This window comes from Lynx canadensis, chromosome F2 (assembly GCF_007474595.2).
Source record: "Lynx canadensis isolate LIC74 chromosome F2, mLynCan4.pri.v2, whole genome shotgun sequence".
In the NCBI taxonomy this organism is placed as follows: Eukaryota; Metazoa; Chordata; class Mammalia; order Carnivora; family Felidae; genus Lynx; species Lynx canadensis.
The window spans coordinates 69,181,114-69,197,539 of NC_044320.2; the positions used below are offsets into that span (position 1 = coordinate 69,181,114).

General features: G+C 42.4%; 1 pseudogene; it reads right to left on the minus strand.

Moving 5' to 3' along the window:
- Positions 1-6,330: 6,330 nt before the first annotated feature.
- LOC115506592 lies at positions 6,331-6,498 on the minus strand (annotated as a pseudogene).
- Between the last annotated feature and the right edge of the window lie 9,928 nt (positions 6,499-16,426).

The following is a 16,426-nucleotide window of genomic DNA, read 5'->3' on the forward strand; positions in this document are numbered from 1 at the left end:
CAACTCCCACCGGCAGTGTGCAGGGGACGGGCGAGAAGAAGGTCATCCTCACGGGTGTAGGGTGCTGCAAATTGTCAGGGGTGCTGACATCCCGCAAAGTCACCTTAGGTGCCAACCTCTAGCCTGGGGCATCGGAAAGGAGTAGACGGTTTTCTGAACCAGGCATTATCCTGTGTCAGGCACTATTCTAAGGATTTTACACATATTAACCCATTTAATAAAACCACTTATGATTAGTCATTTATTATGATTAGGTAAATAATGTTGTTTTAACCTGTGTTATTCAGTTTTGTACTGGGAAGCTTAAACCACTGCCTCCTAATCTTTTTTGAACTACTAATTTGATTAGGAAGCCCATTTTTTTATTTCAGTCAACACAAAGGTAAACTTCAGACAAGTTGACCTAGCTCATCTGTTAAAATACAGACTGCAGGCCCCACTCCCACAGTATGATTCAGTAGGTCTGGGATGGTATCCAAGAATTTTCACTTCACCTAGGTGACACTGAGGCTGTTGGTATAGATAAACCAAAAGGGCTCAGCTTGCAAAGAGGTGGTAAAACTCCACCTAAAGCATATGGACCCTTGGAATCACTAGGGAGCACAAGACAGTGGCTTAAGAGAATGGGTACAACTTTGATTTTGATTAGAATCATAGGAAACCGTATCCCCAGATATTTATCATAATAGGATTTCTGAAAGTCACGTAAGCAGACAAAGCTTCAGCTGAAATTACGTCCTCCTGATTTTGTGCGTCTCCGCGGAGGAAGGAGATGCTGTGTTCTGCTGTGCCCTCTGTGCTTGGCGAGACTTCCCAAAACAAACTCCTTCTAAAAAGAAAACTTTAGAGATTTCAGGGCAACCTGATATTTAGAGCCACCGTGATACAGAGAAATGAGAAGGCATCCAGGAAAAGATCTCACGGGCATCCATCTTTCTGGCCAGGAGCAGGGATGCTGAGATAATCGTGAGAGATGGGCTGTCTGAAAACAAGCCCTATGAAGACACCGCCTAGCCGACCCTTCTAACCCGTGCAGGGTGGATACAAGCAGAATAAGGGCACCATTCCTCAACCCTGGACTGCTTCCAACTTTGTAATTTGAGAAGAACGTGGAACATGACACTGTGATCGATACCCCATTCCTCTTCCTCCATGGGTAATATTGCTTAGAATCCCTTCAGTGCCAGAGTCAATTTCAAGGGCCTCTACAGAACGTGATTATATCTGGGGCCTTTCGAGTTTCGACTGTGAGATTGCTTTGTAGGACATTTTTCTAAAATAAATTGTTACATGTTTTGGTTTCTGCTTCTGATTCTCACTGCCTTTGCTAGATTGGTTATTTTACAAGTCCTGTTTTAACCACAAATGAGTAACTCAATTCTATCTTCCATGCAGGGAAAGAGATTGTTATTGTTATACTAAAAGCTGATCTTTTCCTATGCTTCTAAGATTATGTTGGATTGGGCAGGGTGATCAATTACTCCCTCCTCTCCATTCCTTTCATCGGAGAAGGACCTAGTACAGACAGAGAGAGCCAGAGTATTGCCAGCAGCCACAGGGCCTTATCACTAAGCTTAAGTATGTAACAAGGCTCTTTAAGACAAGGAATTGTTCCCTGAGAGCCTCTCGGAGTGGGTGTCCTTACGTCACCAAGCATTTCTATATGAAAAAGGGACAGCAGGGTTCAAGCTGTGAGCTGGCAGGGTGGAAGTGGTCCATGCTAGTAATTCTACCATTATTATTTCATTTACTCATTCAGCAAACGGTTATCAAAGGCCACCGTTTGCATCAATGTATATACCAGTATACCAGCACAGTGCCGAACTCTGGAAGTTCATGAGGGAAAAGGGACACACAGATGGTCCCCTCCTATACTTCCTATTCCGACAGGAAACCAGATGCTAAACAACTACATGCATTATTAACTAATCGTGGTTGTAATAAGGTTTGTGTCTACAGTCTGAAGGGCTGAGCTGATCCTGGGATCAGGAAAAGCTTCTCTAAGGAACTGACATCTACACTAAGTCCTAAAAGAGGAGTGGAGTTCTCTGATAAGAAGGATACAAGCAGGGAACAGACCTTTTTGAGGCCCAAGTGTGGGAGCATTTTGGAGTATTTGAGGAATTAGCAGAGGGCTGTGTAAATGGGATAAAGCCAGCAAGACGTCCAACAGGAAATGGGATTCCTGGGAGTTTAGGTAGGGGCAATCATGGGCCCAGCGTTGAATATAATGCCTCTCCAAGCATCAAGGACTTTGTCCAGAATAATCAAAGTGCTATCCTCTGATCCACTTTTTTAATCCAAAGCATCTAGTGTAGTGCTTGGCAGAAGAAGATGTTCAATGAATGTCAGTTGAATAATGAATAAATTAATCAGAAATGTAAGCATGTGTGTAAAATCTATCTTGCACATATTGGAATCTGTGCTCTGGTCCATTTGCTGCAATATTGCAAAATCATATAAGTGTCTGGGTTTCTTGAAGTTGAAAAGGCAGCCTAAAATAATTATTGAATTCTGAGCCACTATTCTCTCCAGTTAATTCCCAATGTAGCATATGCCCTCTTATCCAGCATTTCAGGTTCTCTGTCCACATGAAATAAGAATATTTTCAAAAGACATATTGGAGCCTTTATGCCATATCAGGCACCAGAAAATTCTAAAATTTTTATTTACAAGAGCCAGAAGAATAATAGTAGCAGAAGCGGCTGAAAACAATATGGACGATGCAATGAAAGACCTCCTCCCTACAAAATTTTTCCACTGTTTACTCACATTTTTTTCTTATCTGTCTCCATCTCGGAATGCATTCAGCCAAAGCCTTTAAAATTTAAAAGCAAGATAGACTTTTTAGACAATTGATGTTTACTCATTCACTCTATTCATGCTTTTATTCATCCGTTTATAATTAATCAGCTATTACCATGTTATCAGGCACCATGCTAAACACAACAAAAAGTAAAAGTGGATGTAACATTGTTCTTTACGGTCAGCAATGTTAGAAGGAGTCAACAGACAAGTATTGAAGTGTCTCAAATAGACAATTAGGGTCTGGGGGCAGTGGAGACCTCAAAGAAGGAATAGTCCATTCTATCTGTGGTAAGGTAGAAAGGGAACCTGTTACACGAGAGATCCAGACAGGAAAGTCTCATAGGGGAACTGACATTTTCCTAAGTGTTGAAAATCTTCACCATACAACCAAGGGGCATAGAGGGGTAGCATTCAGGGCAGAAGGAACAACCAGAGAAAACGCATGAGGATATGAAATCGTTTGGAACACTCCAAGGATGCATATGGCTTGGTGCACAAGAGTACAGGGTTTAAGGTAGGAACACCTCCTCCTATCTCATCATGAACTTCTTGTATTGGGAAGAGGGAAGCTACTAAAGATTTTTAAGCAGGGGAATGATAAGGCCAAGTATTTTATTTCCAAAAAGCCTCTCTGGGGACAGTGTAAAAAGTGGGTTCAGGGGAAATTAAGACTAAAGACGACTGTCTAGGCAAGACACATTACAGAGCTAGAATTGATAGAATTAAGATGGCTTCCTGAAAACTTCAGTCTAAAATAAAAGGAGAGTTAATACAACTTTTGTTCTTCTATTAACACACTGGTACCTTTGTATAGAGTCATTCAAGGCTATAGTTGGCCAGACTTAGAGGTCATCCAACCTGGTGCCCTAATTTGCTGAAGAATCTGATATCCAAGGCAGTAAAGGTCACAGAGCTAAGCAGAGCAGGCGTAGCTGGCCTCAGTTTGGGCCAGCTCCCCTGAAGGCTCCTGTCTCTTCATCTCTCCCTACTTTATTGATCAATTAGTGACCAATAGTCAAATAGTACTACTAGGATTCTATTTTAAGGAACTGTGCAAACCATCATTTCATTTTATGTTTTGTACACTCATGTGTTTACATTACTTTGCGCATGCCTAAACTTATTTTGAAATTGTTGACAGTGCTCCTTTCTGTGAGACCCAGTGAACAAGGACCATAGAAAAGGCAGTGATCGTTAACATTTATAAACTCTCCTTCATACTCTTATTTAGCTTCTTGGGTTGTGGTGATCTAAGGGAGTCTTCTGCTCTCCAAAAATTATAGGCCAGTGTTTGAAATCCACTTGCTAGCTCTGTTATCTTTGGTTAGTCAGTTGATCTCTCTATGCGTCAATAAAATAGGCATAATAATAGAACCTCTCTGATAGGACTGTAGAAGTCTTAAATGAGTTAATGTACTAAGATAGTGCTTGACATATGGCAAATACGATGTAAGTGTTAGCATGTATCAGCATGGATAAACAGGTTCACTAGCCGTGAAGTAGTCCAAAATGGGACCCTAAAAAAGACAAGGCCTATCTTTGGTTATATTCACCAGAGGTTTATCTCTAGTTGCTCTTAACCTTTCATGAATCTATTAGGATGTTTCATACATCAAGTTAAATTTAGATGAAGTGATTCTCCCACTCTCTTTGTGATTATTTTCTTCTGACTTCCTAACTCTTCAAGTGTTCTCTTTCCTCATTAAAGAAATAGTGTTGCACTATTTTGCCAGAGTCGTACTAAACTTACCTGAAAATATCACAAGCTCTGCTGAATGTTTGCTAATGATACAATTGAATTTCTTCAAATAATGAGAAATCCATTCTTATGTTTCATGAATCTAGAGCCAAACGCTAACTTTTATTATTCTGATAAGAGATATCCATTGGTTTAACAATTAACAGGTACTGAGGACATAGTATGTGGTGTAGATGCACCCAGGAATGCAGGGATACCGCCTCTACTCAAGGGAATCACCACTTTACAGGGGATTTGTTCATGGCGCTCCTATCCACAGAGTATACCTGCTGGGACCCAGGCCCTGCTCTTGAGAATGGTGTAGAGTTCTGAATGGGATCAACATAGCCTCTGCCTTCATGGAGCTTCAGGTCTAAAGAGGGATAAGGATAACAAATAGGGAAACAAAAAGGCACATAATTACAAACTGAGGAAAGGCATATGTGGGCAAAGAATAGGTTAAAATTACAACCCCTCTGTTCCTCCAAAGGAGCAGTTCTGTGTAAACAAGGTGAGAAGAGAAAGCCACTATGAAAAAGCAATGACTAGGAGGAGACCAGCCCAGGAGGCTGCTGTAAGCGGAACAGAGGAAACGATGGTCAAAGTGGAGGGAACGGTATAAGTGAAGACCCCACGATGGAAACAGTTTAACTCTGTTCAAGCCACAGAAGCAGCCCAGTGTGGCTGGAGTGAAGGCAACATGGCACCAGATGAGACTGCAGAGGTACACAGGGTCACAACCTGCAGAACATTGCCAACCATGGCCAAGAGAGTGCATGTTATTCTTAATGCAGCGCGAAGTCATTAAAAGGTTTTAAGAAGCGATGTGCAATTTACATGTGTTAAGGTTCCACTGGAGGCTGTTTTAGGAATGGAGGGTTGAACAGTAGCACAGATGGAGCCAGGGTGTGCACTGAGATCATCAGGCAGCCCATCCCACTGCCCACTCCACAGAGCTAATACGAGGAAGGTAGAACGCAGTTGAAAAGAAGTGGAGGAATTCTGCTTCGTTTGCAAATAGAATGTGTGATCTCACTGATGAATTAGAACAGCAGGATGAGGAATGGGGGAGAATCAAGGATGATGGCCATGTCTGTGGCTCAGGCATATAAGTGGACAGGAATGAGAAAGATTGAGAAGGAACTGGTTTCGTGAGAAAAAAAGAACTGTCCATTTTTTTTTAATTTGGCCTTGCACAGGGAGACTCTTGTAAATAATTACCTTGTAGTAGTTAGGTCCTAATAGAGTTTCGTATGAATAATCCAGAAGACTGCTTTATGTTCTCTGACTCACACCAAATTAAATGTAAGGGAGGATTGCTATCATCCCTGGATCACTTGCTTCTCTGGATAGTGGGCATCTGTTACTAAATGTGTCTGGCAAAGTAACCCCAAGAGTTGATAGTATCCCAAAGAAGTTCCATCTCCCCTCCTACCAGCCTGAACTTTGCTGGGTATTAGTGTGAGCTGCCTAATAATGCCATTGAATCTTTAACCAACCTGACATTAGAGCATGAAATGAAATGAATGTTAGAACACCATGCGACACTGAAATTTGGGTGTGTCTTCAGAGGTACGTGGCCACCCCAAACGATTAGCCTGACTGAGGATAAGTGAAATGAGGAATCTGGAAGCAGGGTCAGGGCCCCCAAAACGATTAGCCTCACTCAATCACGCCATACAAATTCCCTTCACCAATCACTGGGTCAGGGATGGTCATGTGATCCTGCCCTAGTCAATTCCAGTGAAGGAAAAACTGAGGGCTTTTGGGAAAGTGCTTCTTGGTCCTAAGAAGGAGGCACAAGGAGAGACAGCCCTTTCTTGGTCCCCTGGACACTGCCATATCGGGAGCTTCTGCAGGCGTCTTGCCCACAACCTAAGAATGTTTTCAAGTAGCAATAATCGCGCCTCGGATCAACCTCATTGGCTACGATACTGCCACGGCGCAAAGCTTCACAACCTAAGAATGAAGCCAACACAGAGGAAGGCACTCAAGGTAAGCAGGAGCCCCTCGTCCTTCCCTGGATCCTGTGCTAGTGCTCAGCTTCCTGTTACATGGGACAATGAAGTTCCTCATTGTGAAGCCAGTTCGAGAAGGGCTTTCTCTTACTGATGCTAAATCTGTCTTTACTAATATACATGTCCCATGACTTGGGGAAATGATCAAATCATTGTACACTCAAGTCCCTGAAAACATAAAACTTCTTGTGGGTTCCACTGTGTTTTTTCATGCTGAATATACCTATTTTTTGAGAAACATGTATATTCTCTCAAGAGTTTATAAATCAAGGTGACTAAGTTTAATGAGAGAAGGAAGCCATCAAAGAATTAAAATACTTTTCAATGTTTTCTATGGAATTATAGATTCACTTTCAAAATAGAAATAAGTGATGAAAGAAATTCACAAAATGTAAAAAAATTATGAAAATATGAAAGTAAGAACATATTGAAGACCATATTTTAGCAAATAACCCCTGAAAAACAAAAAATAAAATAAAATAAGAGACAAAAATAAAGGAGGTTTTCTCTCTCTCCCTCTCTCTCTCTCTCTCCTGTCCCAATTTATTAGCTACCAAGTCAGATGAAAAGTAGAAATGGTACTATTGAAGTTAAGAGGGGAAAATTATTTGGAGGACACCTCTGATGTTGTAAACAGCAGGGAATTGTCTGAGCATCAAAAATGTCTTTGGATGGCAGGTTATAAAGGGAAAGAACTTACTGGCCTGTGTGGTCCCCAAATCCTGTAAGAGGTAAGTCACCAGAGCATGGAGAGATTAGTATGGATCACAAGATAAACAGAGCATATAAAAAACTGTATTTTGTGTGCAGCTGAGCACTGAGGGCCCTGAGGACATAAAGATCTAGACCAGAAACATCAATGCCCTCAATGGGAGAAGGCTGCCCTACCTCCTTCCATGGTGCCATGTCGTAATACGGGCCTGGCCTCATTCCTCACCGGCTACCTCCCTGGGAGGAAATTTCAGTTTGTACTGTGTAAGTCTGTGCATTTTACATTTTGGCCACTATAGAACTAGTCTGTTTTCCTGATTATTTTCGACAATGTCACCTTAGGTATAAAGATTATAGTGGTTAGAATATTTTTGGAATATTTAACCTTTCAAAAACATAAAGTCTCAAACTTATCTTCTAGAAAGTGAATGAAACGGGCTCCTATTTTTTTTCTCTTTAGTTGAAAAAAATTTCAATTCATTTCCCTATTTCATACTACTTGAGGTAACTACAGTTTATTCTTTACAAGTTTCCCACTAAGCTTAGTCAAATGCACCCACATAAGTGCTCAGGTGCGCAGAAATATACATGAAAGATGTGATTTATTGTAAGCAAAAATAGGAAAAGAACAGATTCGCCTAGCAAATAAATTGAGGGGTGTCTAATCATTTCATAAAGTTAGCCATTATGGGAGCTCCGCAAATACTGAGTTTTTCTGATGCATTTTTATAAAATTATTAATTCATAAACATTGATTTACATAACATGTCACTGCTCTTTCGACTGCATCCACTACACAGCACCAACGTTTTATGATGTGGAATATACAATGAAGCCTCAATTACCTATGTAACTGATCGTCCTTTTTTAAAAATAGTTGAACAAGTTTGATTCCCCCCCACCCCCGCCAAGAGGTGAAAAAAGTAACTGTGAATATGACCAAATAACCTAGACTTTGAGAAATGATCTGATGTCAGACTATCTTGATTTTTTTTTTCCTTTGGAGTCATAACAAAACCACAGCCTGTTTCCTCCTGGAAAAAGTGATGACAATCAATATGCCAAGTGGTTGTTCCCAGAGTGGAAATGAGATGAAACTTGGCTGGGCGCTTCTCTTCTCTCTGGAAAGATAGTTTGTTTCCTTTGATGGGCACCACCTGCCCTAACTTCCATTGGCAGGGGGAGGGGGGGGAGGGGGGAGTTGGAGGGGGGATGGGAGTTTCTACTGTTTTCCAGAGTTAGAGATGGCACTGTCAGCAGTGCAGAGAAATGGGCACCAATGGGGAGGCCACCACCGGATGGCCGTTATCAGGTCCTGGAGTTTGCACAGGAGCAGGGCAAGAGCAAGGGCACTGACCCTTTGGACCTAAGATGGGAAGTGTCCCCTCCCAGCGGGCCAGTGGGACATCTGATACCACCACAGGAAAGCCAGCTGTGCCCAACAGAACACAGACCACCTGGGTCCTCTGCAGCAGAGGGTGTTGCAGCAGGATGTGAAGGCCAGAGCAGAAGCAGGTGCACATTCATCAGGGAACTCGTGAAGACACCTGTGAGGACTTCCGTAAGGACACCTGTGTGGCCTCCCCTGAGAGGAAACCATAGAAATACTGGGAAACACTCTGAAGGAGACCTATTTATATGAAGGGGATTACTGGGAGATCTTATGGCTATTACATGGATTTGGGGCCTTTTCACTCAACTGTTCTCCTTTTCCGAAATATTCTTCGAGATAGACACATCTCAACTCATCTCAACGGCTTTGGGTCTCTGTTTAAATATCACCTTATCAAGAAGTATTTCCCTGACCACATAGTACCCATCCTGTGCCATTACTTTAATTTTTCCAGTGCACCCTTACAATCTGACATATCAAACATATATATATATATATATATATTGATTGATTTAGCTGGAAGCTCTGCAGGGCAGAAATTTGTGTTTATTTTGTCCACTCTTTTATTCTCAGAACTTAGAGTAGTTCCAGGCACAGAATAGGCACTCGGTTATTATTTGTTAAATAAGCAAACAAATCCACTCCACACCGTGGTGTAATAGTCTCTCGGTTCTTTGTCTCAGTCTAGCTACTCCAACAGTCACATCTGGAACCTTGTCATCACCCATAATCAACTGTCCCGCCCTCACATCTCTCTCCTCTCCTGGCTTATTCAACATTTTCCACCACAAACACTCTTCAAACTCAGTAAGGCTCTTTTACTTTCTTGAAACCACCAACTCTACCCTTCAAACCCAGCTCTTCACTTCTGTCAGCTCAGCTGCCATAGAAGATTGGTCAATAACATTTCTCGCTGTTCTATATTTCGGTTGTCCTGTCCTGCTGGGCCCCATCCCTGGGTGGCCCAGCTCTCCGCTTCTCTGTGCAGCTGAGCATTGCTGAAGAGAGCCACGCAATCGAGCCAATTAGCTAATGTGATTAAATTCCATCGCCAACTTCACATGGGTCCTCGAACCTCCCATTTTATTCCTCTACCTTCACCATATTGTATCTCCTCCTAGTGTGCAGAGACAATAGAAGCCAGCATATGGGAAACTCATCATCTTTCCAATAGCAAACACACAGGCCTGCCCTGCCCTCACCTCATACAACTATCATTCTCATTGACTTTCTGAGGAACTTACACTATCAACTATCCTTTGTATATTCATCTGCTTTCCATGATCTTATATGAGCTTTCTAAAGCCACCATAACAAAGTCCTACTGACTGGTGACTTCAACGACTGAAATTTGTTGTCTCACAGTCTGGAGGCTAGAAGTCTGAGGTCAAGGAGTCAGCAGGGTTGGTTCCTTCTTAGGACTGTAGATTATGTTCCATGTCTCTCTCCTAGCTTCTGGTGGTTTGCTGGCAATCTCTGGCACTCCTGGCATGTTGAGGCATCACCCCAATTTCTGTCTTCATCTTCATACGGCATTCTCCTATGTGTGTCTCTGTATCCAAAATGTCCACTTTTAACAAGGACACCAGTCATATCGGATTAGGACCCACCCTCCTCCAGTATGACCTCAGCTTAACTAATTGCATTTGCAATGAAGCTATTTCCAAATAAGGTCACATTCTGAGATACTGGGGGTTATAAATTAAATATATGAAATGTCCGAGTGCCAATTCAACCCATAACGGATTTGCATCCTGCCCACTGGCTTTCAAATACGCTTAAATTTCTCCTCTTAAAAAAAATTCAACACAGCTTATATTTCATTCTATATTCTGCCCCCATATCTGTTCTTAACAGTCACTTTTTCAACGTTTATTTATTTTTAAATTTTTTTTTTCAACATTTTATTTATTTTTGGGACAGAGAGAGACAGAGCATGAACGGGGGAGGGGCAGAGAGAGAGGGAGACACAGAATCGGAAACAGGCTCCAGGCTCTGAGCCATCAGCCCAGAGCCTGACGCGGGGCTCGAACTCACGGACCGCGAGATCGTGACCTGGCTGAAGTCGGACGCCTAACCGACTGCGCCACCCAGGCGCCCCTTAACAGTCACTTTTAAAAAAATGTTTTCTTTACCTGATGTCTCTATTTCTCTATTTCCCATTCTTCTTGATCCACTCCAAAACCCTCCAACAGCTCCCACAAAGGTCAGCAATGGCCTCCTGTAGGTAACACAGTGGTTATTTCAGTCGTCAGCTTATTTGGCCCCCCAGAAGCATTTGTCAACACCAAACATGCCTGCCTTCTTGAAATATTCTCCTCCACTGGAAACTTAGCACTACCATTGTTTTGTTTTGTTTTGTTTTGTTTGCAAAACATTTTCTTTGCAAACTAATCATCTACTATGCAGCCTCCAAGCAAGCCTGTAATCCTTGATCATGAATCCTCTTTATTTTGCATTCTGTACCCTTTTCCTAGGTGATTCCATACATACTCCTGGCTTCAATTACCTCCCAGACTCAGTGTGAATCCCACTGTCCACTTGCTTCTCCCTGAATGCCCTAAACTTTTGTCAACTTCACATTGCTGAACTTGAACACAAAATCCTCACTCCATCACCACCATTAACAGAAGAGTCTTTCTCTTGTGTTCACTATGGCAATGACTCGAAGCATCACACAGACTTGACTAAAGAACCATATACCAAAGCTGTGATTTCTTCCTTTAACTTCATGTTGTCCTCCAATTATATCAGGTTTAAAGCACTTAAGCATCTAAGATTTTGATTTTTCAAAATGAAACATTTTACATGCAAAAGTTCATTAATTCACATAACAATTCTACGAGGTAGTTTCATCTATTCACATTTTGTAGATGAGGAAACTGGGCTTGAAGAAGTTAATAATTCCTTCAAGATCATCTAGATTGCAAATGAAGAAGCCTTGTGTTGACCTAAGTCTGGCCTGAGAATCTGAACCCTTAGCCACAATAGTAAACTATGTTCACAGTCATAGTATACATTGAAGTCATCAGGATAAAGCAGAAAGCCACATTTAACCCTGATTTTGAGGAATTAGAGAAAATATGGATAAAGAGAAAAGTAAGAGTATCACACTGTTTAAGCAGAATGAAGGTTAAAGTGACCTTGACATACGAGAGGAACAGCAGAATCCATTCCATGGACCAGAGTCCCTATTGAGGGCTATTCTATAAATGTAAAAGTGTAAGTGAGGGTCATAAAATGGAATTTCTTGAATACCAGGCTGAGAAGCTAAAACCTGAACCTCTAAGCAATAGGAAAGCAAGAGCAAAAGCGATTTTGAAAAGCATGGGATAATACCCTCTGTTTTTCTTTCTGCTGTCCTTTCTGACAGCACCCAAGTCTCTCATAGCCACTTTGGGTAGAGAGGGACAGTGAGGACATAAACTCCTCCTTTCTGAGTTGTAACTGATAACTCAGACCGGCACAGTCATGTGATCCCAACAAAAAAATACATCGAATGTGGTTAGGCTTTCAAGACTATATACTTGATAGGAATATACAAATTATTTAGAAAATGTACTTTCCTTGACCCTGTTAACTCCTCTTTTGCATAGTAATTCATCTTTTTCTCCATCAAAGATCTATGCCAGAAATCTATCTAAAGAATGGGAGATAGGATGGGCACCGTTTTTCTGGGACATGGTAATGCATTTCTCATGATGACTACTCACACTCAGCTTCCAAAATGCCTTGTTCTTGCAGCAAAGTTGATGTATCAGGAGATGAACTTGTCGACCCACCAGAAGACTGAGATCATTTATAGATTGGTATACCTAAATTGGACCAGGGAATTTGTTAGGGACTGGAAATAGAAGGAACAAAATGGTTCCTATCATCATAGAGCTTACAGTCTTTGGGGGAAGACAAACACTAATATAAACACAAACCTACCCACTGATATTGATGAAGACTCATATTACATAATTCACTTCAATGTGACAGATTTAAAAAAATTTTTTTTCTATTTTAAAGCTTATTTATTTTGAGAGGGAGAGTGAGAGAGTGGTGGAGGGAGAGAGAGAATCCCAAGCAGTCTCTGCACTGGCAGCACAGAGCCTGACACGGGGCTCGAACTCACAAACCGTGAGATCATGACCTGAGCCAAAATCAAAAGTCATATGCTTAACCGACAGAGCCACCCAGGTGCCCCTGTTTTGTGTTTTGTATGCCATAGTCCCTGATATGCAATCTTGGAATTCCTGTAGTATGTGATCCATTTACATAAGCCCTCAATCAAGTTATTTAATTTCACTAAGGTTCAGTTTTCTCATATGTAAAATGGGACCAATAATAACAATTGGGGAGTTGCATGAGGATAAGTGAGATAATTTACGTAAAAATGCTTACCACTTTACCTGATATAGACTAAATATTGGATTATGTTAGCATTGTTACTCTCAGAGCAGTGCTTCTTAGGAGTCTGCACCTTTCATTCTACAGGATACAGAATCTGATCAGTCATATAGTTCTTAACTGCCACATCAACAATGTTTTACACTACCAATAAATGTTGACTAAAAATCTCTTACAGGTAAACCATTATGTAACATTTCGGAGGTAGGGAAAAAAGGTGGTAGCTTATTATCTAGTAAAGGAAGCAGATATGGATGTAGATGGATAGAGACACAAATGTATATACCATGTGGGAGCTGGAGATGGAAAAAGCCAGACTGGAGATGATTCAAATTGGAACACTGGAGTGATCAACACTACATATCAACAGTAGCAAGTCTTGCCTGGATCTGGAGGTGGGACAGAAGCCCAGATGGAGGCAAAAGAAAAGAGTGATCAAAGGGAAACATTTCAATTTCACCCCAGCCCCCTGGTGGGGAGAGCGGCTTGATCAATGTCGGGGGTTGGGGGGGGGAGGGCATACATTTCAGGGAATGTTTCTATTAGAAGCACTATGACCATGATCATTCTAAGTGCCTGATACCAGCATCCATACAGGATGCAGGTAAGAGATACAAAACAGTCCTAGTCTCAAGTGGTTAAGATTTCTTTACATCTCAGAGTTGCTGCTTTAAAAGTTTGCAGCCTGGAAACTTATGTCCATGCAAAAACACACACTTGAATGTTTATAACAGCTTTATATGCAGTTGCCCAAACCTGGAAGCAGCCAAGATGTCCTTCGAGAGACAACTACCAATAGATGAAGATGAATATCAAGGTGAGTGGATGAAGACGCGGAAGAAACTTAGATGCCTATAACTAAGAGGAAGAAGCCAGAATATTTTTAAATGTGTATTTACTTTTGAGAGAGAGAGAGAGTGCGAGCAGGGGAGGGGCAGAGAGAGAGAGAGGGAGACACAGAATCCGAAGCAGGCTCCAGGCTCCGAGCTGTCAGCACAGAGCCTGACGCGGGGCTCGAACTCACGAATGGTGAGATCGTGACCTGAACCTAAGTGGGACACTCAGTCGACTGGGCCACTCAGATGCCTCTGGAAGATGCCAGAATCTGAGAAGACTACATCCTGTATGACTGCAAGAAGATGACATTATAAGAAGGGCAAAACTGTGAAGACAATAAAAAGTGGTTGCCAGGGGTTTGATGGAAGGCAGAGATGGACAGATTGGAGCTTACACAATTTTTAAGGCGGTGAAACTATTCTGTATGTTATTGTAATGATGTATACTTGCCTTTACATATTTGTTGTACCTCAAAGAACTTATAATGCCAGCGGTGGACCTTGACGTCCACTGTGGACTTTGGATGATAACGATGTGTCTGTGCTGGTTCGTGGATTGTAACAAATGGTAACTCTGGTGAAGGATGTTGACCGTGGGGAGACAGCGCTTGTATGGAGGAAGGGGCATATGGGTGCATATCAGCTTTGCAGTGAAACCAAAACTCAAGAAAATAGTCTCTTCATTTTAAAAAATCCCGGTGGATGGACACTGTGTAGATAGGTGACAGGTATGGGAGGGAGGCTTAGCTTTCCTTGCTCATCCTTTTCAGCCTTTCGAATTTTGCATCATGACAATGTATTGCGTATTCAGTGAGCAATTTCTTTCAATAACGAGGTAAAAATAAATATCCACACCAATGATATTTATTTGACGTTTCCAAGAAACCGCACAGTACTTACTCATATATCATACATGGACGTATGTGGAAAACGTGGTTGGGGATCCTGAGGCAGCTTTGAATCTCTACACCCATAGTGAACAGTGTGTTCCATAGGGAACAGACAGCTACAGGCACATGAAGTACTTCGCCCTAAATCACACAGCAGTGTTCCAGGAACACTTCTATCTGACCAGGAAGATGCTTCCTCTTTCTCTTCCTGCTGTTTTGCTGCTTCTTCATATTGCAAGGCACAAAAAATGGCCATGCCACTGGAAGTTCTAATTTATCACAAAGGCAATCGAGTTAGCGCAGCAGATCATTCACAATTGATAAACCTGAAACCAGTCATAGGCTTTGGATACCTTTCCCACTTAGAAATTCTAATTGACCTTCATACCCGACCTTGGCCTCCGCATTCTGGCTAAGCCATGTCATTCAGCCAGGTGAGAGGTTTAAAGTTAACATCATTGGCGTGCCTGGGTGGCTCAGTCGGTTGCCCGTCCGACTTTGGCTCAGGTCATGATCTCCCGGTCTGTGATTTCGAGCCCCACGTCGGGCTCTGTGCTGACAGCTCGGAGCCTGGAGCCTGCTTCCGATTCTGTGTCTCCCTCTCTCTCTGCCCCTCCCCTGCTCATGCTCTGTCTCTGTCTCAAAAATAAATAAAACATTTAAAAAAATTTGTTAAGTTAACGTCATAAATCTTCTGGCCTCCCAATAACACAGCCAGGGGGCACACTCCCAGGACCTGGGGGGCTTCTCAGTTCAGCTCTCCATATAAGGAAATGGATACTAAAAGCAAAGATGAGGGTTGATGATGTGGCTGATTTTCACTGAGGATAACGTGTGAGTCATCGTTCTAAGCACTGATCAGATATTAACTCACTTAACCCATACAGCCTCCCGGTCAAGTGGGCACAGCTATTGTTCCCACTTCATAGATGAGAAAACGAATGTATTCAGAGGGTGGACAACTGGTTGAGGTGACTCAGACATGGAGTCAATCTATAAACTCTGGTAAACCGTGTCTACTCAGTACAGTACTTTCCCCATGTGTTAGGATCTGAGAGTAGAGACCGGCCACAGCTATCGGCGGGACTGTGGAATTTGTTCCAGGTCAGAGGTCTGAGGTACTCTGGGTAAGAGGGGAAGCAACCTGAATCGATCCTTCATTCTTTACAGAAGAGTAGACTTCCAGGACCTGGAGTCTGCAGGGAGGTCAGCGTGGGGAATAGTTTCAGGACCTTAGTAACCAGGCTGGGAATCTCAGGCACTAACCCTGCCCATTTACTGGGACTAGTGTGCTGCAGATGCCCAGACCCAAGCTCAGGAATAATCGAGACATCTTCGGAATCTGAGAAGACACCCCAAAGCAGCGATTTGCAGGGTGCGGTCCCCAACCAGCATCAGCATCACCAGAGAATTTGTTAGAAATGCAAATTCTCTGGCCCCATCGAGGACGACATAAGTCAGAAAGAATCTCATAGTGGGGCCCCAAAGTCTGTGTTTGAACAAATATTCTGGATGATTACGATGTATGCCAAAGTTTGGGAACCTCTACCCTATGGGACCCCCATATCCGATGCCTGCCCTTTCTCCCCAGAGCACCCTATCTGACAGCTATTTTCTGGGTATCCCTGGAAGCAACG